Source organism: Haliotis rufescens, unplaced genomic scaffold (assembly GCF_023055435.1).
Source record: "Haliotis rufescens isolate VD_foot unplaced genomic scaffold, xgHalRufe1.0.p SCAF_6, whole genome shotgun sequence".
Taxonomy (NCBI): domain Eukaryota; kingdom Metazoa; phylum Mollusca; class Gastropoda; order Lepetellida; family Haliotidae; genus Haliotis; species Haliotis rufescens.
In genome coordinates this window covers 48532593-48553049 of record NW_025964334.1, presented here as the reverse complement: position 1 = coordinate 48553049, position 20457 = coordinate 48532593, and the positions used below count along the sequence as shown (strand labels likewise).

The 20457-nt window shown below is 38.3% G+C and overlaps 1 long non-coding RNA gene across 1 annotated transcript; it reads left to right on the top strand.

Moving 5' to 3' along the window:
* The first annotated feature begins 11821 nt into the window (after nucleotides 1–11821).
* LOC124112913 lies at nucleotides 11822–17963 on the top strand. The gene is made up of 3 exons (XR_006857690.2): nucleotides 11822–11836; nucleotides 15557–15605; nucleotides 17811–17963. It is a non-coding gene; the product is annotated as an uncharacterized LOC124112913 (long non-coding RNA).
* Nucleotides 17964–20457: the final 2494 nt, after the last annotated feature.

The following is a 20457-nucleotide window of genomic DNA, read 5'->3' as shown; positions in this document are numbered from 1 at the left end:
CAAGTGCGCGTTAGTCACAAACAATTTACGAATTATTCCTCTCGTTTTGCATTATATAATCAATGGGTCATTCTTTTTTCAATATTGTGATCACAGGATATTAAACTGTTTACTTTATTTCTATAGGAATTGTAAAAAGTATAAAAAAAATAAAGCCCATGCCTGATTGCCAGGTACTATCCTGCTAATTCTATACCAATAGAGATTTCTTCGCATCTTTTATTGTGTAATTCAGAGACGAGATGAAGAGAAACAGTAACACAATAATGAACAAATATATGTCCAATATTGAATATAATTTTGGTTGTTTTGAAATATTCTTTTGGGTATTTCATTACGTAAACTGATGCCAAACAGGTGCGTGTCTTGTCCAATCAAGATACACGATAAACTATCTGATTGTTTACTTATTCAAGACATTATTTAATTGGTGAAAGCAGTCATTTTACGTTGGGTCGAGAAAGCGTCAAATTTCGTTTTACACGTCGAGATTTTCCATACCATGAACGAAAATTAGGGGAGAAATATTTTAACCAAATACCAGTGTCGTCTTTCTCCTACGTTATCAAAGACATAGAACCAGCCATGACGTCAAAAAGAATGGTGTTATTATTTTGGTATTTGATTACATTTGATGTTAAGGCAAGTGCTCCATTAATAATGGTGAACATTAGTCACATTACACTGAAACAATCAGGAGAATGCTGGAATCTAAGGACTACGTAATAAGGTTAGATAGGGCCATCCATTTCAGTTTTCGTCACTTCAGCGATAGAAACTAATAGTTTAGCCCACTGGTCCTAATAATAACATTTAGCAAAACCCTTAAAAATGGCAATTTTCTACTAGTCCTTAGGATACCTTAACTATTGGACTACAGGACAAGTGCCAATGTTAAACGCTGCACTTAAGGTATGCTAATTTTGGCATTGAATGTATGTCGTTATACATACGCATAAAACTCCATTTGAGAATCACAAATGCCGCGGTACCACGGGGTCCGAGTAATAACAAGCTCATATGAAAAACGCGGGAATATTATCATGTATGACGTCATGCACGAGCTGTGTATGACGTCAGATTATCGCCATTGTGTTTTTTGGGGACTAGCGTTTTAGACTGTTCAACTATCGCACTCAACAATGAGGGTTATTCTAATTCTCACAGCTGTCTTCTTAATGATTTCTCTTGCAAAATCTAGGACGTCTTCATATGATGATGATGATGATGATGATGATGAACCACCAAAAGACTTAATCACAAAGGATGTGATTGAAGCAGTGGGGGGGAATATAAAGATGTTTCAAAGAAGAAAGCGATCTGCTGACTTAGGTGAGAATGATGAATGACACGGGCGAAGTTTATATATGGGACGACAGCAAATTCGCGCGCAGTGTTTATACTGGATATATACCCGGAACCTTCATGGAGGGAGAAATGCATAAGAAAGTTCAAACTATCGCACAGAGCTTTCAGGGCTGTCTTTTTGCAACAAAACCCGGAGTTCAAGAAAGTTGAAAATCAGGGATATAGGGTCGAACGAGATGTTGGCGAAGGTAGGCAAACGTATCATTATTGTTTACCGGCAAGGGCCATGTTCCACAGAGCGATCTTAACGGTAAGACGATCGTAACACTCATACTTTAAAATAGGATTACGACAGTCGTAGCGCTATAGAGATCGCTTTGTGGAACGGGTCCCTGGTCACGACCTTTTCATCCTGTAAGTAATCACATAGGTCCCAAAAACAAGCTTTTCTAAAAAAATATGACCCCTGATTATGAGTACTTTTTTTATTTTGCAGTTGTGGTGTCTTGATGTTACATCAAGAACCTGCAGCTTTACATTTGGCATTATATTTTTTAGCCATGGCAATGCCCCCAAAACATGGGAATTTTCCTCGTTATATTTTGCAGCCTATATTTTCACTAACTTTGATGAAGCTTGATTGCTAGGATTTAAAAATGCATGTATGTTACTACCTTAGCATGATGAGTAGAAATCTCTATTCAATTTGAAAGTGTAAGACACAATGTATCTGGAAATATGGCAAGTTGACACTTCCTCACAAAAAAGGTATGCTCGTTTTGATATATTCTCGTGAATTTTACATACAATTTTGTACTACTCATGTGTCAACTAATGCTTAAGTATTGCTATTTCGGAATACCAGCTTTGTGAATAGGCCTAATGGCATGAGTATCGGGTATTATCTTGCTTATGTAAGCAGTTGTAGGTCAAACTTTGCTATTTCCTGCTTGCACTTTGTAGAGTTCGTAGCCCTATGGACCGCCTCCGTGGTCTAGTGGTAGAGCGTCCGCCCGGAGAGCGGAAGGTCCGGGGTTCGATCCCCGGCCGCATCATACCAAAAGACGTTAAACGATGGTACTTGTTGTTAACCCGTCTGGCGCTCGGCATTAAGGGGCTAAAACAAGGACTGGTCGGCTCGGAGTCAGTATACTGTGTCTGGGTGGGGTATTCATGTTAAACTGCGGCATGGTATCTCAGTGTGCTAGCACTATAAATCGGCATCAGTCCGGACTAGTACAATAAGTGCAATAACCTTGGACGCGACGTTAAACCCAATTTCACCTCACCTCACCTCGTAGCCCTATGGCTATTTGTCGTACCTAACAACTGTGCCTATATTATTATATTTGCCCTATTAATATATTTTACAGGTTATCCCAATCTACTATTTTCTGATGGAGTTGTTTGAATTACCTTGCATAGACATCTTTGGCAAAGGAAAACAGATATCCGTATACATATTTTGACTGAACAGTTCAGTTAGTAACTTAACCATAGGATATATTTCATGTAGCCTAATATATAAACGTACACTACTTCCTTTACTCTATTCAAATGGTTTTGAATATTTGGGAGATTTTACAACTGAAATTTTCTTTTCCCAAATTGTCCCAAATTTGGACTCATCTTTTTCTACTTCTACCCTACCCCAGGTCCCCCAATTTCCTCATTTACTCCTTCAAAAATAAAAAAACCTACGAAAGCCTATTAGGGCCAAATTCATTGATAACATTTTTTATTTAAAAGTTGTGATTACAAGTTGTAAAGGTGTATTACAAGTTTCTCAAGGTGTAATTACAACTTTCTCAAGGTGTAATTATGTCTCCCCCAGAATGGAGGGAGACATATTGTTTTTGGAACCGTTTAATATTTTTTCGCGAAACTTTGTATACACATTAACCCAGCACTGAAGTGGTGCCTTTTGCTATTTAGAGATTTTTGACATTTTTATTTTTTCTCGTTTCCATGGAGATAAGTTGAACATAGACTCTGAATGGGGGTAAGCTTTGTTTCCGGACCATAACTCGGAAACCGTTTAATATTTTTTCGCGAAACTTTGTATACACATTAACCCAGCACTGAAGTTGTGCCTTTTGCTATTTAGAGATTTTTGACATTTTTATTTTTTCTCGTTTCCATGGAGATAAGTTGAACATAGGCTCTGAATGGGGGTAAGCTTTGTTTCCTGACCATAACTCAGAAACCGTTAAATATATTTTCGCGAAACTTTGTATACACATTAACCCAGCACTGAAGTGGTGCCTTTTGCTATTACAGTTTCCATGACATCACATATGTCATTGTGTAGAAGACCTGCAGAGTCAGATACACGGGCAATTACATCACAGAGACTTTCCTTTGTGCCATATAACATTGCTACATCATTTCTGATATGTTGGGGATATTAATATATTTGTGTCCAAACTCTATTAGTACTTTAAGTGGATTTTCTACAAATACTTCAGTATCACTACACTGTCAGGTGGGTAAATGATTGAGGGATTAGTGGTGTTGATTAGACGCTGAAGTGGTGCCCATTAGTTGTTTGAAATTTCTAGGAGTTCTATTTTTGTCTCTGTTATTTAGTAATGGAGGGTGGGAATGAAGAGATGGGGTTTAACGTGAAGTAAACGAATGAATGGGAGTGGGGGGAGACATATGTTTTTACGAGTAAAAACACTTTCTAGTTACAACTTGTAAAGGTGTTATTACAAGTTTCTAAAGGTGTAATTACAGCTTGTAAAGGTGTAATTACAAGTTTAAAAAGTTGTAATTTCAAGTTTAACCATTGAACTGCTTATAAATTCAGAATAAGGGGCAAATGAACATATCTTGGAGGGAGGACGTCTGTCCCAAATGGCATCAAGAAACATAATAGAAAAGTGAAGTTGTATTATGATTTGGGGCTTACACCAACATAAATATTGTGCTTTCTGGCATTAGCAGACAATGTTGTTATCAGTAAACGAACTCTGAACCGGGTTCTCCGTGCACACAGACTTGTTAGAAGCTTCTTTATTCATTATTGAACAACTTCAGAATTGTGCTCAATTCATCTAAAAACATCCAAAATTGATTGTCCTCGTCCATACTTCTACGTCTGTCCTTCAGGCAATACAGAACTTCAAATGTTTCGATCATTCAGTGAAATTTCACATTTCTAACTCATAATTACACCTTTTCAAACCTGTAATTACACCTTTCAAAACTTATTTCCATTTCTAAACTATACGCCTTTAATTCTATTTATTACACCTTTCAAAACTTGTATTTTCATCTTTTTAACTTGAAATTACACCTTAAAAACATGTAACTACAACTTTTTAACTTGTAATTACATCTTTTTAACTTGTAAATACACCTTTACAACTCGTAATTACACCGTTACAACTTGTAATTACAACCTTACAACTTGTAATTACAACTTTACAACTTTTAAATAAAAAATGTTATCAATGAATTTGGCCCTAATAGGCTTTCGTACAAACCCCCCTGCAAAGTTGTACCAATCAAGTGTGATCAGAACCAAGTTTCATCATAGGGTATTGTCACGTGTTTCAAATGTTTGTGGTACTGTATTCGTAAGATAGGCCCAAGTTTCAACTGAACTTTGACAAAATCTTCTCTAGACCGAATAAAAAGGTACTGCATCAGTTATGATCATCATTTAAACAGCACGTAATCACGCGCACGCTTCACATATACACTGTGGTAGAAACTAACATATTTAGACCACTAGTCCTTATAATGATTACAAAAATATAGCAAAACCCTTATGACGCCAATCAGTGCATGAATCAATCAATCAATCAATCAATCAATCAATCAATCATCGCGCGAGGGACCCATGTTTTGTTTTGGCTTGAAGCGGGGTCACAGACTCCGGGTAAATATTAAATGTAAATTAGAAGTAATCATAATTGTAATCGCTACAGTAGTTGAGCCAGATCTATTAAAATATTGTAAATTTGGTGTGTTCAACGCGTAATTATTAGCTGGCGAACTTGTGTAGCCGTAACTTGTTTGGGGTCGCCGATTCTTATATTAACACGCTTCTAATATGGCCCAACTCGTGAATAATCCAAACTAGTTTAGCCAGGTGCCCTACAAGGGTTATGCCATGATACATTTTGCAGAATTTCACGCGTGTCCTTGCCAACGTGTTTTACCCAAGATGCCACAGGGACATATATGTCCCTCCTCTACAAACCCTCACTTTGAAGTCGAATAAAATTAAAAATACATCACCCACACAAGTACACTTCACAGTTTTGAATAAGGTGCGAAATTCCCTGGGTCAACTGCAGTATTTGGGTCCCCACTTCGGGGGTTTCCGTAAGGCAACCACTGCCTTCGGCAGTTTCAGTATATATATAAGCTTATATATAAGCGCGCACGCGCAAGCCTGCCGAAATCCGTTAGGAGGCATTTTTTTTAGCAAAAAGGACCCCAGAAATGAGCTGGACGTGAAAAGTATGGTCTAAAACTCCGCCCCTGTGGGGGTCGAGAGTTTTACGATAGAAAGTGAAGCCGAATTATTGTACTGTCAACTTCTTGTTGTTTGTGGGCGGGACATAAATGACGTAAGACGTCACGTGTCTGATCATGTGACTTTCCTTATATGGACACGTTACTACGAAAGCAACTTCGCTCATAACTTGTAAATTCATAAAGTGTGGCTTGTACAAATAAAACAGTCTACTTGGCGTACAGTGAAGACATTTTTGCATAGGTATGGGGCGAATACGGGAATGTATGACAATTATTTTGTTCAAAACATTATCAGAAAAGAAATATTTCAGTTGTTCAATTGATCAGTTTCTAAGTTCACCGGCCGTGTTTACATTTATTAAACTTAGGAAGCAAAATGATCGTTTAGAAAAAGATGAAAAAGAAGCAGAAAAAGAAATTGAACTAGGTCTAGATGGATCCACAGACTTAGGTCCAAGAATCTATATGACAGCCAAAACGAATTCAACGTTTCAAATGATTTGTTTGAATGAGAAAGTATCTATCGATGATCATTTTCCTATGAAAATTCACATGCTTTCATGAATGAAGTTATACCATATTGCGATTTATTTGAAAAAGGGGGATCCTCCCTCTTTACCCCCCGTATTTTCCTTTAAAAATGTCATAAAGGTGGGGTTGTACCTGCCTTGAACCCCGCTGTGTTGTCCGCCCAACAAAATATATTGTTCAAGTAACAGAATGAACTTACCGTCGTGCCATTTATTTGAAAAAGGGGGGTGTAACCACCCTTGCACCCCCCGTGTGTTGTCTGTGTAAGAAAATACTGAACTGCAGACAGCGTTCGGTAGAAAAATGGCGGCCAACAAATCCTCTCGCTTCGACCGTAAATAACGAACTGCGCATGCGTGGAACGTTTTTCAATCGACAACTTCCGTAAACACGTAAAAACGTTCCTTCCGAAGTGGGGACCCAAATACTGCAGTCTACCCAATTCCTTGTTCTGTGGTATCATCCAATGGCATTTTAGGCCAAGAAATTCGGTACATCCTAAATGTCGCCGGACCACTCACGGCGTTGTTTACAGCATGTTTTGAAATCTAAATTTCGGAGAAAATTACATATTTGTGTTCACGGGTATCCGTCTTTTATCAAATCACCAATGATCTTTCCAAAACATCTCCGATAACTGTACAATCGTTTCGAATGTTTTGGAAAATACGCAAACACGAACGTCGAAGAGAACTTTCCGCCATATTGGATAGTGTTCACAAAACCTGGTTTCAGGTACACCGATTATAAACGCCTGTAACATCACGTATATTTCAAACTTAGCTGCGATACATACATCCTTGAATTCCTCATACATTTTAGAAGCAAATGACCAATGGTCTTTGCCACCAATACAAAGTGGCCAGGTGTCAAAGCGAACGCTATGCTCGAAAAAAACAAAGCAAAATTCAGATTTTACACAGTGTAGCATTTTCTCCTCTTTTGAGCTATCTATTCGTTCAAGATATTGGCTCAACATTTTCTGAATATGCATGGGAAGAGAATCGTAGGAAAAATTAGGGAATTTAAAATAGATACATTGCAATGGTTTGTTATTTTCAACAGAAATTGTTAAAGTTACCGCTCTGGTTGACTGACGCAAAATCACGCACAACGACAACGGATATTCACTTTGGATAATGTCAATGTTCAAAATGATATGCGTAAATATGAGACAAGTATGAACGAACCTTTGATAATCTCCTGTTTGTTTGAACATTGTTTACATAAGACTTGATAGGTTTATAGTGTCGAATACGATATTTCTTTCCTTTGGACAAGTGTTACAAGATGAAGTGTAAATGTAACATGTACGTATTTCTTCGGATGTGTAATAGTCAATATCAATACTAAGTTCATATAACCAATGTCCATGAATGGCCGTTTCATTTTATAACTAAAACTGAAGATATCACTTTAAAAAAATGGATAGTATTTTTCGTTAAAATATATGCACACATTTCTGAAAGAATTGTCTTGGTCTCGGATTTGTTTTCATGTCGTTTGATACACAGAACAGTGATACCTAACGATTCGCCAAGTGCGCGTTAGTCACAAACAATTTACGAATTATTCCTCTCGTTTTGCATTATATAATCAATGGGTCATTCTTTTTTCAATATTGTGATCACAGGATATTAAACTGTTTAGTTTATTTCTCCAGGAATTGTAAAAAGTATAAAAAATAAAACCCATGCCTGATTGCCAGGTACTATCCTGCTTATTCTATACCAATAGAGATTTCTTCGCATCTTTTATTGTGTAATTCAGAGACGAGATGAAGAGAAACAGTAACACAATAATGAACAAATATATGTCCAATATTGAATATGATTTTGGTTGTTTTGAAATATTCTTTTGGGTATTTCATTACGTAAACTGATGCCAAACAGGTGCGTGTCTTGTCCAATCAAGATACACGATAAACTATCTGACATTTTTTACTTGGTGAAAGCAGTCATTTTACGTTGGGTCGAGAAAGCGTCAAATTTCGTTTTACACGTCGAGATTTTCCATACCATGAACGAAAATTAGGGGAGAAATATTTTAACCAAATACCAGTGTCGTCTTTCTCCTACGTTATCAAAGACATAGAACCAGCCATGACGTCAAAAAGAATGGTGTTATTATTTTGGTATTTCATTACATTTAATGTTAAGGCTAGTGCTCCATTAATAATGATGCAACATTAGTCACATTACACTGAAACAATCAGGAGAATGTTGGAATCTAAGGACTACGCAATAAGGTTAGATAGGGCCATCCATTTCAGTTTTCGTCACTTCAGCGATAGAAACTAATAGTTTAGCCCACTGGTCCTAATAATAACATAATTTTCTACTAGTCCCTAGGATACCTTAACTATTGGACTACAGGACAAGTGCCAATGTTAAACGCTGCACTTAAGGTATGCTAATTTTGGCATTGAATGTATGTCGTTATACATACGCATAAAACTCCATTTGATAGCAGTTATGGCGTAAGGTAGAATTTTGTTCGCTCGCAGTTTCCGTGAAGCTTCTAAATCAAAAAGAATTGTCGCATACTAGTTTTATCGGTCTACGATCAGAAGCGGAGAACATTACTGTTTTTCAACGCAGAAAAAATTCTCGGACAACACTTAGGAGTGTCCTTTTTCAAAATCGGTTTAATATTTGCAGTGGAATTTACACCATCAAATAGGAAATTTAATATTCTCCATCTCTGCGTAATTTTATAGCCAGAGGTCGATCCAGTGCCGCGTGAGCGCAATTCTCGCACAACCTTCACTTTACCGATCTTAGGAAAATGTGGGTATGCGTCAGAAAAAAATAAACTCTGCATCCAGAGGGTTAATATCATTTTCGGATGAATATGTCTCTTCTAATAAAAACGAGATGCGATCACGTGCGTGTTCTAACGCGGGTTCCCGGGTGGGGGGATATAAGTGGTCGCTAGTCTATATGATACAAATATTCCCTGATAAAACCTATACCCCACATGGTTAGGACTTAACACTAGCCCGCTAGTTTGGGGCTAGTACAAAATCAAGCAGGCTAGTACAAATCTCCACATTTCCCCATTGTTTTAACATTACAAGCGCATTTTATCTTTACCCGGGCTAGTAAAGCTTTTGAGTTTAGTTCTAACCCTGCCCCATTAAAGGGCCTACGATACACATGGGCAGGCCAAAACACCTCAATAGATATGAGAAAGTGAGACAAAAGAATTCCGCCTGGATTCTTAACTCTTTCAACACCAGTCAACCAAAAGTGTTTACTGCTGGGACACCGAGTTCCCAGAGACTGTGATAGATGAAGCCAACATTTTTTATCAAAGAAAATATCTGCTTGTAAAATATATTTGCTACTACATGTTATACACCATTTGAAAGGTCTGATCCTATGGTTTATAAATATGAAAGTTACATTTTTCACATTATTTAAAATAATGCATTTACAACTAAATTAAGTTCGTTGTAAATAAAAAATGTAAGCTAACTCGTTTTTAACATTCAGATTAACTCTTTCAACACCGTAGGCCGGTTATCCGGCCAAGCATCGAGTCCCCAGACACCGTAGGCCGGATATTTTTATTGACCTACCTGTAATATCATTCATTTATTAAATCTATCACATTTCACAATGTCAGAAATACGTAATTCATTTGAATTTATCTTTTTTTTTATCGATAAAAATATTCACTATTTCCCGCGATGTTATTGAAAATAAAATTCTCGGACACACATTTCGACAACGGGTCCACATCGAACATGTCAAAGAGCAAAATAAAGACGTTTCAAACAAATCTTTAAATATATTATACAAAGTAAATAAATAAAATCAACAAAAATATATCCAAAAGTAATCAAACTTGCATCTAAGTTACTATTTCCATCTTTTCGTGCGATCGCGTGTATTGTAAGTCAAATGACATCTCGGCTTTCGTCGCCTTGAATTCTCGGCTCTGACACGATGTTTAATGCAAAAATATATGCATTAAAAATCTTTGTCACAGCTCGTAAAGGTGCGTTCTCACGGTGCGATTTGTAGTAACAACTTGTAGCATGCAACACAGTTGCAACGTCTGAACACCCTAATCGTAACGATTTTAATCGCATACAACTAGTTGAAGCCGAGTTGTAAGACATAGAACTTGTCCTAATTCTTACTACAAGTCGCAAGCTCTCCACCAATCATATCGCGTAGATCTGTGACGCCCAGAGTGACGTCCCTTTGTTTGTGTTGACATCATGTCCGAACCCACACTGATTTAGGCTTTCTTTTCTTCTTTTTGAGTGAATGTGATAGATAGACGGATATTAACGCTAGCGTCTCTTCATCACTTGATGAATCCATGTTGCCGAGAAATGCATGAAAATCTCGCGAGATACGAGTTGTATGCGACTCAAAATACTACACAAAAACCAAAGTTGTTACGACCTTTATTGTCACTACAAATCGTATGCTACAAGTTGTTACTACAAATCGCACCGTGAGAACGCACCTTTACCTAGCACGATACATTCACGAAGTTCCATATTTTTACCCCCCGCCCCAACGAAGTTGGCGGGGGATATAGAAATGGGTTTCGTGCGTGCGTGTGTGTGCGTCCCGAAATCGTTTCCGGAGCATAACTCAGAAACCGTTAAATATTTCTCTACGAAACTTTGCATGTCTATCAGACTCATGCTGAACTGGTGCCTTTTGCTATTTAGGAGTTTTATAAATGTTTATTTTTTACGTTTTTCATGGCAACAAGTTGGACTTAGGTTCTATAAGGGTGGTGTTCGTTTCCGGAGCGTAACTCAAAACCATTAAATCCTTTCTTACAAAACTTTGCATGTCTACTAGGCACATACTGAACTGGTGCCTTTTGCTATTTAGGAATTTTATAAATTTATATTTTTTACGTTTCTATTGCAACAAGTTGGACTGGACTTAGGTTCTATAAGGGCGCTGTTCGTTTCCAGAGTGTTCGTTTCCAGAGTGTAACTCAAAAACCGTCAAATACTTTCTTACAAAACTTTGCATGTCTACCAGGCACATACTGAACTGGTGCCTTTTGATATATAGCACTTTTAGAAATTTTTATTGTTTATGTTTCCATGACAACAAGTTGGATTTAAGTTTTAATATAGGATTGGTTTACTTAAGTAGTATAACAAATAAACTGTTAAATATTTCCTTGCCAAACATTGCATGTCTATATATAAAGCGCATACTGAACTAGTGCCATTTCATATTAAGGAGTTTTAGAAATGTTTATTTTAGAATTTCCATTGCAGCTATTTTGACATGGCCTAAGAGAAATGTTGGGTCAGTAACCTGGTTTGGGACCATAACGTTTTAAAATGGGCGGGGGATATAGATGACTTTGTCAACTATACGCTTGTTAATATATGTCGTGATTTCCTGCTAAAAACGTTCAGAATAACACGATTTAACAAAAATCTTTCGCCAACTTCTGAAATGTATCAAACACGAGCTTGGTATCACAGCTGTAATTTGATTGGCTGCCTTAGGTCACGTGCTCAAAATTGACCAATCACGAAAGTTGTAGCAGATTTCGGCAACAAAGCGTCATTAGAAACTAATTCTAATCCAATGAAATCGCTTGTTATAACTACGGGGGAAAAACAGGCGATGTTACGAGCGTGTAGATGAAGGAATAAGCTTTCAAGCGATGTCATATGCCATTCTTCGACGAACGTGTTATTCATACGAAACCTCGAAAACGGGGGTATTTCTTCATGTTACTGAGCGGACAGTCGCTGTTATCGGGAAATGGTGATGACAGAAACTATTTATATTATTTTTTCAAATTACGTAAACAATAAAAATAAAACAGAAATAGGTATCATCACTGGATTGTTTGGTCCAGACTCGATTCCCGATTATTTACAGACCGCCGTCACATTGGAATATTGCCGAGTTTGGCGTTAAACAAAAAAAAACATAGACGAGGGTTGGCGTAGCTTCCCTTTGATACAGAGCAGACCGACGGATAGATCTAGCCGCTAAAAGCAAGTGGACGTCTGAAACATTTTGTGGCAGTGAGCAAGGACAAATGTTATTTTACTTATATAAATTGTCAAACCACTGTCAACAAACAGGGTGTTTCAATTGGAACTACCGTATTCGTAATACCGTAATAAGCACCCTCGGCGCTCTCAAAATTAGAAATAATGGGCTCTTATTAGATTATAATTTTGGTGAGAGAGAAAAAGTTGAAAGATTGTAAATTTCGTGGTTTCGCCTGAAATTATACAAAAGAAAAGTCGGTGCGTAAACTACACAGATAAATTGTCCCGAATTTAATGGTCCAGAATTAAGGGGGTTTATAACACACGCGTGCATATCATACACGACTAAATAAGTCTTGTGTACATTGATCAATCGGAAGGGGTGCTAATTGGGATTTTTCGCTAGCCAATATATTAGCAAATATCGCCTTGGGCGCTTATGATGTCGAATACGGTATATTGACTATATTGTCACTATCCGACTGACAAATCACCCATTTTCGAAAATTCTGACGTAATATATATTAATGCGCACATCCCAGGAAAAAAAACTCGCAATGTTTAGGTAATGTTTGTGAGAGATGACAGGTGTTCCGAGTCTAAGAATGACATATCATGAAGATGTTACCACGCTTGTGTGTCTTGATATGGTATATATCCCGCATTGGAAATAAACGCTTTGTACTTTGAGATCGCGAGACGGACTAAAAAGACAATCATATACACACTGTTCATTCCGGTGGGAATTCACAAAACTTCAGATTAGCTTTTCAGTTATTGAGCATTTATTCGCGTTATCTTTTGCATTGGGTATGTGATATCAACATTTCGTATAATGTATTCAATATCATATATATTTACTCTCTGAAACCTTGATGTTTGATCATTCTTAGCATTCGAACTATGCTTCAAATCTCTTTTAAGTAGAAGTAACATGGATTTATTTTCAATTTCCACTTATATGATTTTTTATGAAGGAGTATCATCATGTAAGCGCCCTATTCCTTTGCCTCAATGCCCTCCCTGAAATGCCTGTTCATCACAAAGTATGCTGTTTCTTTTGGGTGATAAAACTAGTGTCATTGTCCAACTCTGTCCATACTAGATAGAATACATGTTAATCATTTGAATGTACTTTAGTTTTCAGATGAATACCCAACTCCATCAAAAGACACTGCATTTGCAGCAGAACAAGGCTGGGTCCCCTTTGCCAGGTGCACAGCAAGATAAAGACAGGCCAAGCTTCAAATTGTCTTATTTGTGATTAAATATCTGCAAAACTAATGTTTTCCTTTCTTCAAAACTTTATTATGCATGTATCAATTTCATGTAATATAATGATTCAACTTTTAAATTGTCGTGTTGTTTGTTCTATCTGTTAAGCGACAATCATTGGTGTTACATATGGGTAGATGGACAACCGATTATCAGTGGGCGTCGTTTCATAGCTTCTCTCCTCAATCAGATAGATTTGTCTTCCCTGTTTTATATTGTTTCCGTATTCGACGTAATAAGCGCCCAGGGTGCTCTCAAACTTAGAAATAGGGGTCTCTTATTAGAATATTATTTTGGTGACAAAAGATAAATTTCGTGGTTTATGCTGACAGCCTGAAATGTTTATATACGACATATATTTTTCAGAATTTAAATGCCCATAATTAAGGGTGCATATTACACACGAGTGCGTATTATACGCGAATAAATAAGTCTTTTTGTGTATTGACCAATCGGAAGGGGTGCTAATTGGGATTATATAGGACTAGTGCCAATTTCTAACCCTGGTCTTCTTGCAAAATGACATTCAACACCGTAGGCCGGTTTACCGCAGTAGTCACGTCAAAATAGTATATATTTTTATGAACCTACTTGTCATATCATTCATTTATTAAATCTATCACATTTCAATTTATCATTTTTTATCGATAAATTAAAAAAATATATTCACTATTCCCCGCAATGTTATTGCAAATAAAATTTCCACGGGTCCACATCGAAATGTCAAAGAGCTTAGACAAAGTATTAAATAAAACCAACAAATATATATATCTAAAGGTTGTCAAACTTGCATCTAAGTTATTATTTCGGCTCGGACACGTTGTCACATCTCGTAACCTAGCACGATAGATTCACGAAGTTCCTTAATTTTAATATATATCGTGATTTCCTGCTTAAAACGTTCAGAATAACACGTTTTAACAAAAGTCTTTCGTCAACTTCTGAAATATATATATTATATACACGATGCAGTAGCATAGCTGTAATTTGATTGGCTGATTTCGGTCACGTGCTCAAATTTGACTAATCTGGAACCTTGTAGCAGATTTCGGCAAAAAAGCGTCATTAGATTTTTTTATCCAATGAAATCGCATGTTATAACTACTTAAAAAAACTCTAGGCGATGTTACGAGCGTGTAGATGAAGGCTTTCTCGCAATGTGTCAGATGCCAGCCTTCGACGAACGTGTTATTCATAGGAAGCCTAAAAAACGGGGACAGATACTATTTATAATTCTTTTTCAAATGATTTTCCAATTACGTAAACAATGAAAATAAAACAGAAATAGGTAAGTGGTAACCCTTAGATCCTTGAATGGAAATAGAGGCTCAAGTATATATGCATAATCCACAATCCTTAGGGTTAAGTTAACCCTTGGCTCCATTAACTTCCTCACAAACAAGACAACTGACCCGTGAAGATTCCGGGGTAGAATAGGTCTTCAGCAACCCATGCTTGCCGTAAAAGGCGACTACTAACGGGATCGGGTGGTCAGGCTCGCTGACTTGGTTGATGCATGTCATTGATCCCAATTACGTGGATTGATGCTCATGATATTAATCACTGGATTGTCTGGTCCAGACTCGATTATTTACAGACCGCCGTCATATAGCTGGAATATTGCTGAGCGCGGCGTTAAACCAACCAACCAATAAGACAACTTTTGAAGTGGTTCGGGATTTTTATGTGCGTTTCTGTGAACGAACATGCTTAATCATCTGGCCTGGATCAGTCCTGCATAACAGTGAATTGTATTGGTTCAAGAAATATCCAGCTGTTTTAAGTTGGCATTGTGTTCATACCGACAGTGAGAGAAATTTAAAGTCTTGAAAACTTGTGCAAAGAGATATGTAGTCAACGGTTGAAAAAGACAACCATTTTCCAAATGTGTTTTGGACGCATGGTTTAAGGTGAGAAGTCACAGATGTATCTTTCTAATTCCAGACTATGGCGGCCGTTATGGGAACGACGACCCGGACAGCTATCTAGAATGGTAAGTGCGAGACCCGTGTAGAATAGGTCTTCAGCAACCCATGCTTGTCGTAAAAGGCGACTAATAGGATCGGGTGGTCAGGCTCGCTGACTGGTTGGTGCATATCATCGATCCCAATTGCGTGGATCGATGCTCATGATGTCGATCACTGTATTGTCTGGTCCAGACTCGATTATTTACAGACCGCCGTCATATAGCTGGAATAAGGCTGAGTGCGGCGTTAAACAACAAAAATCTTCTGTCTGATCAGCTTTGGGACCCACGGACCATTTGATATTCTGTAGGGCCCCTGAGATTTTGTGTCGAGATTGGATACTTATTCAGCTACAGGTAGAAAACCAGATATTTATTTATTTAAAACAGTAAGCCTGAATTATATTATATTCTAAAGAACACCTTGCAGCAATGTAATATTTGTGGCTCACAATGTCCGAAACGCTTTACTAGCCCCGGTAAAGCTTAAATGTCCGTGTTATGTCAAGAATATGGCGACATTTTGTACAAGCCCGCGGGATATTGTAGTAGCCCCGGGCTAGCGCGTTAGTGTTAATTTCTAACCCTGAATATTACTTCCGAGGGTTAGAACTCAGCTGAAAAGCTTTTCTAGCTGGGTGAAGATAAAATGCCCTTGTTATGTTAAAACAATGGGGAAAAGACCTGGGCATGCAGGCTAGTGTTAATTTCTAACCTTAATTACAGTTAGGGCAAACGCTTTTCAATAAATATTCGACCCGTGAAGATCCGGGGTAGAATAGGTCTTCTGCAACCCATGCTTGCCGTAATAGGCGACTACGCTTGTGGTAAGATGCGACTAACGGGATCGGGTGATCAGACTCGCTGACTTGGTTGATGCATGTCATCCTATACCAAATTGCGTGAATCGACACTCATCATGTTATTCACGTGATTGTCTGGTCCAGACTCGATTATTTACAGACCGCCGTCATATAGCTGGAATATTGCTGAGTGCGGCGTTAAACAAACAAACAAACACTGCGGTTTTGTAATTGTGATTGTAATTATCCCCGCCAGATCTTGAAGTTTAAGTGAAGGGGTGATATAGGAACGAATTTCGTCCGTCCGTCCACTTCTCAAGAGGTTCAAAATGTTCTCGAATACTATAAGTTTGAGAAATAGAAATCTACTCGATTCCTCATTAAACGTTTTTGTAATTAAGCCAATGAGAATGCAAGAAACATTAACACCTTATCCTCAGTCGGCAAAAATTGACCCCTTCAGTCTTGTGTCCCGGCTTTGAATGTAGGGCCTTTTCAAGAAGAAACCTGAACGTTTCCCTGTTCATTCCTAGATAGCATTGCAGTCATTTCTGACCCGTGAAGGTCCGGGTTAGAATAGGTCTTCATCAACCCATGCTTGCCGTAAGAGGGGACTATGCTTGTTGTAAGAGGGCACTAACGTGATCGGGTGGTCAGGCTCGCTGACTTGGTTGATGCATGTCATTGTATTCCAATGCGTAGATCGATGCTCATGATGTCAATCACTGGATTATAAGCTGGAGCCGCCTCTGCATTCTTGGACCATATGTTCTTCGGCCTACCCCGACACCGGCTTCTCAAAATGACAATACACATAACAGCAAAACATTATTCCACAGCAGCTTCCATCTTAGCAAGTGTAAACAGCCCGACTTTGACCAAGAGGTTTTCTTTGACAGTTTTGGATCAAAATATTTTATCGCGTAACGGGGGCTTCGCACTGGATAGGCTTGTTACTTTAATTTTCGTGAATTTATTATCTTTAGACAGAATATTCTTCTCCAGCATTCCAAATTTGAATAAATCTTTACCGCAATATTGTTATTATTAATAATCGGTCAATGTCCTGGAAAGTGAACAGATCTGATACCCTGCCTCTAAAGGTTAGTCATCTTAGATGACGATGTAAAGTAAGATCACCCATCGCAAGACCCGTGAAGATCCGGTGTAGAATATGTATTCAGCAACAATGCTTGTCGTAAAAGGCGACTAACGGGATCGGGTGGTCAGGCTCGCTGACTTGGTTGATGCATGTCATCGCATCCCAATTGCGTGGATCGATGCTCATGTCAATCACTTGATTATTTACAGACCGCCGTCATACAGCTGGAATATTGCTGAGTGCGGCGTTAAACATCAAACAAACAAACAACAATCACCAGTCGCAAACTTTTCAATTACAAATTGTGATTTGTTTACTGTATTTCAGATTGACCGGGAAATAGTCAGCATAAGGAGGCCAGAAGAACAGTCACTTACCCACACCACCAGGACTTACCCACACCACCAGGACGCAGCCACAAGGGCAGGACTTCGACATCCTTTATGCATGCATTTGTGCAGTAAATTTGAGTTTATTGCAGAAATGCGTTGATTCGTTATTGTTTTGGTAACAGAGATCTAACAATATAATAGCCACTAGCCCAATTCGTAAGATACTGTTCTGTCTAGTAGTGAGTGAGTTGGGTTTAACGCCGCTCTTAACAGTATTCCAGTTATATCGCGGCGTGTCAGCTTACTGTGGGAAGAAAGCCCGAAGTGATGCAGGTCTCAGACGTTTACCACTTCGGTGAAAACCACGAGCACGGGTATGATGCTGACAAACCTAGAAACATATCGGGGCGAACCGGGATTCGAACCCACAATCATAGGTTTCTGGCGTGCCCAAGGGACGCAACTCTGCACAGCGAGTCGCGGCGCCTTAGACGACTGGGCCACCCGTGCCCCCGATTTCTGTCTAGTAAGCTCAGCTGGTAATGGTGTACTTACTATTAACATCGAAATCTATAGAAAGTTCGGGCTAGTAGACTCCAAAAGTTTTGGCGAGGCTGAACTTCAGGTTTTGAAAGCCTACATATTGTGTACTTCTGGGCATAACATCCGGTGATTCGTTCATCCAGGCGATTTCACTGCAAGACCAAGGATATCGTCTGGATAAACTAGGCCCAGGTATGGTAAGGAGTATAGGGACCCTTTTCACCTCACTATACAAGGGTAGATACCATTGGTCATTGAACTAGTCTGCAGCTTATATTGACCGAGTGGTACATGTACTTGCCTTCAGGAATTTGTACAAGCCCCAGGTTAGTGTTGAGTATAAAATAACCCTGATCGACATTCTAAGAGTGCTTGGGAGTCTTACGTTTGAGATATTTCTGAGAAATAACAAAGCTTACTTTTAAATCTAAGAATTAAAATGGTAAGGGATATGCCAACTGTTCATGTTCAGTCGTGGGCCCACATACAATATTTATCGGAAATGACAGCACTGTCACTAAACAGTCAATTTATGCATTAAACAATTACCGTATTCGACGTAATAAGAGCCCAGGGCGCTCTCAAAATTAGAAATAGGGGGCTCTTATTAGAATATAATTTTGGTGACAAAAGATAAAGATCGTAATTTTCGTGGTTTATGTTGACACCCTGAAATGTTTATATACAACAGATATATTTTTCCAGAATGTAATTGCCCATAATTAAGGGTGCATATAATACACGAGTGCGTATTATACACGAATAAAGTCTTGTGCACATTGATCAATCGGAAGAGGGATGTCTTAATCTGAATTTGTCCGATCTTTTTTACTTTGTTTTAAAAAAAACTCTTAAAGGACCATTTTGCTACTAGCTATACGTATCACAGTGTCTTTAGATGGCCCAGGTTATACATTCATTCACTTACCAGTGTTGCTAGGATATTCACATGCATTCAAAGTGTAATATTGGGATTGGACAATCGCAATAATAAGTGACAGGTGAAGATCCAGAGTAGAACAGGTCTTCAGCAACTATGCTTGCCGTAAAAGGCGACTAACGGGATCGGGTGGTCAGACTGGCTGACTTTGTTGATGCATGTCATCGTATCCCAGTTGCGATCCATGCTCATGATGTCAATCACTGGATTGTCTGGGACAGACTCGACAGACTGTCGTCATATAGCTGAAATATTGCTGAGTGTGGCGTTAAACATCAAACAAACAAACACAAAACACAATAATAAGCATATTTAGGGAGCAACAATCCTCTTTAAGCTTTGACCATTAAAGTAGTTCCCCTTTGCTGTGGGTTGCTTCTAAATTCATAGAGGAAAATCACTGAAATATGAGTTATTTACGAAAGCCTCAAAGACTTATAAAATTGCAAATTATAGAACATGACTACAAAGATTAGATAAATCATACATAATTCAGATAAAGAAATATGTATTAAGAAAAAGATATATTTTGCACTTCCTCAATCATTTGAAATGTGTTGAATATTGCAGTAGTTTACACATGATATTTTCTATATTGTTAGGTTCAGGTAAACTCAACGGGTGAGAACGTAACGCTAGCCCGCGACTAGTACAAGTTCCTGTGGGCTGGGTCGTTACTGAAATTTAGGTACATCGTAAACTACCCGATGAGAGTGATCACCTGTGTCTGATTTATCAAGACAGCAATAATCTTTCTGAGACGCCTCTTACCATAGAATAATCTTTTGAGAAAAAAACAAAACATACGCAAACACGAACGCCGAAGTGAACTTTCCGCCATATTGGATTATGTTTAGAAAATCGCGTTTCCAATTGACCAGTCATGAGAAGTCAATTACATAACAAACATTTCCCACTAACTGTGACACATACAAGTGTGAAAATTAAAGTCACAAAACCTCCATAGCCACAAAGAAATATCTACTAAAAGCAGAGTCGCTCGTTCGATTCCGACCGTCATGAGCGTGCGTTTATGAATCACAGCCAAATTATGAAAACCAGGTATTATTGAAAGAGGCTAGCGTACCCTGCCCCACCGGTGGCACACATCACAAACACTTTCAGAGGCAAGTAAATTGTTCACCCCCCCAAAAACAAC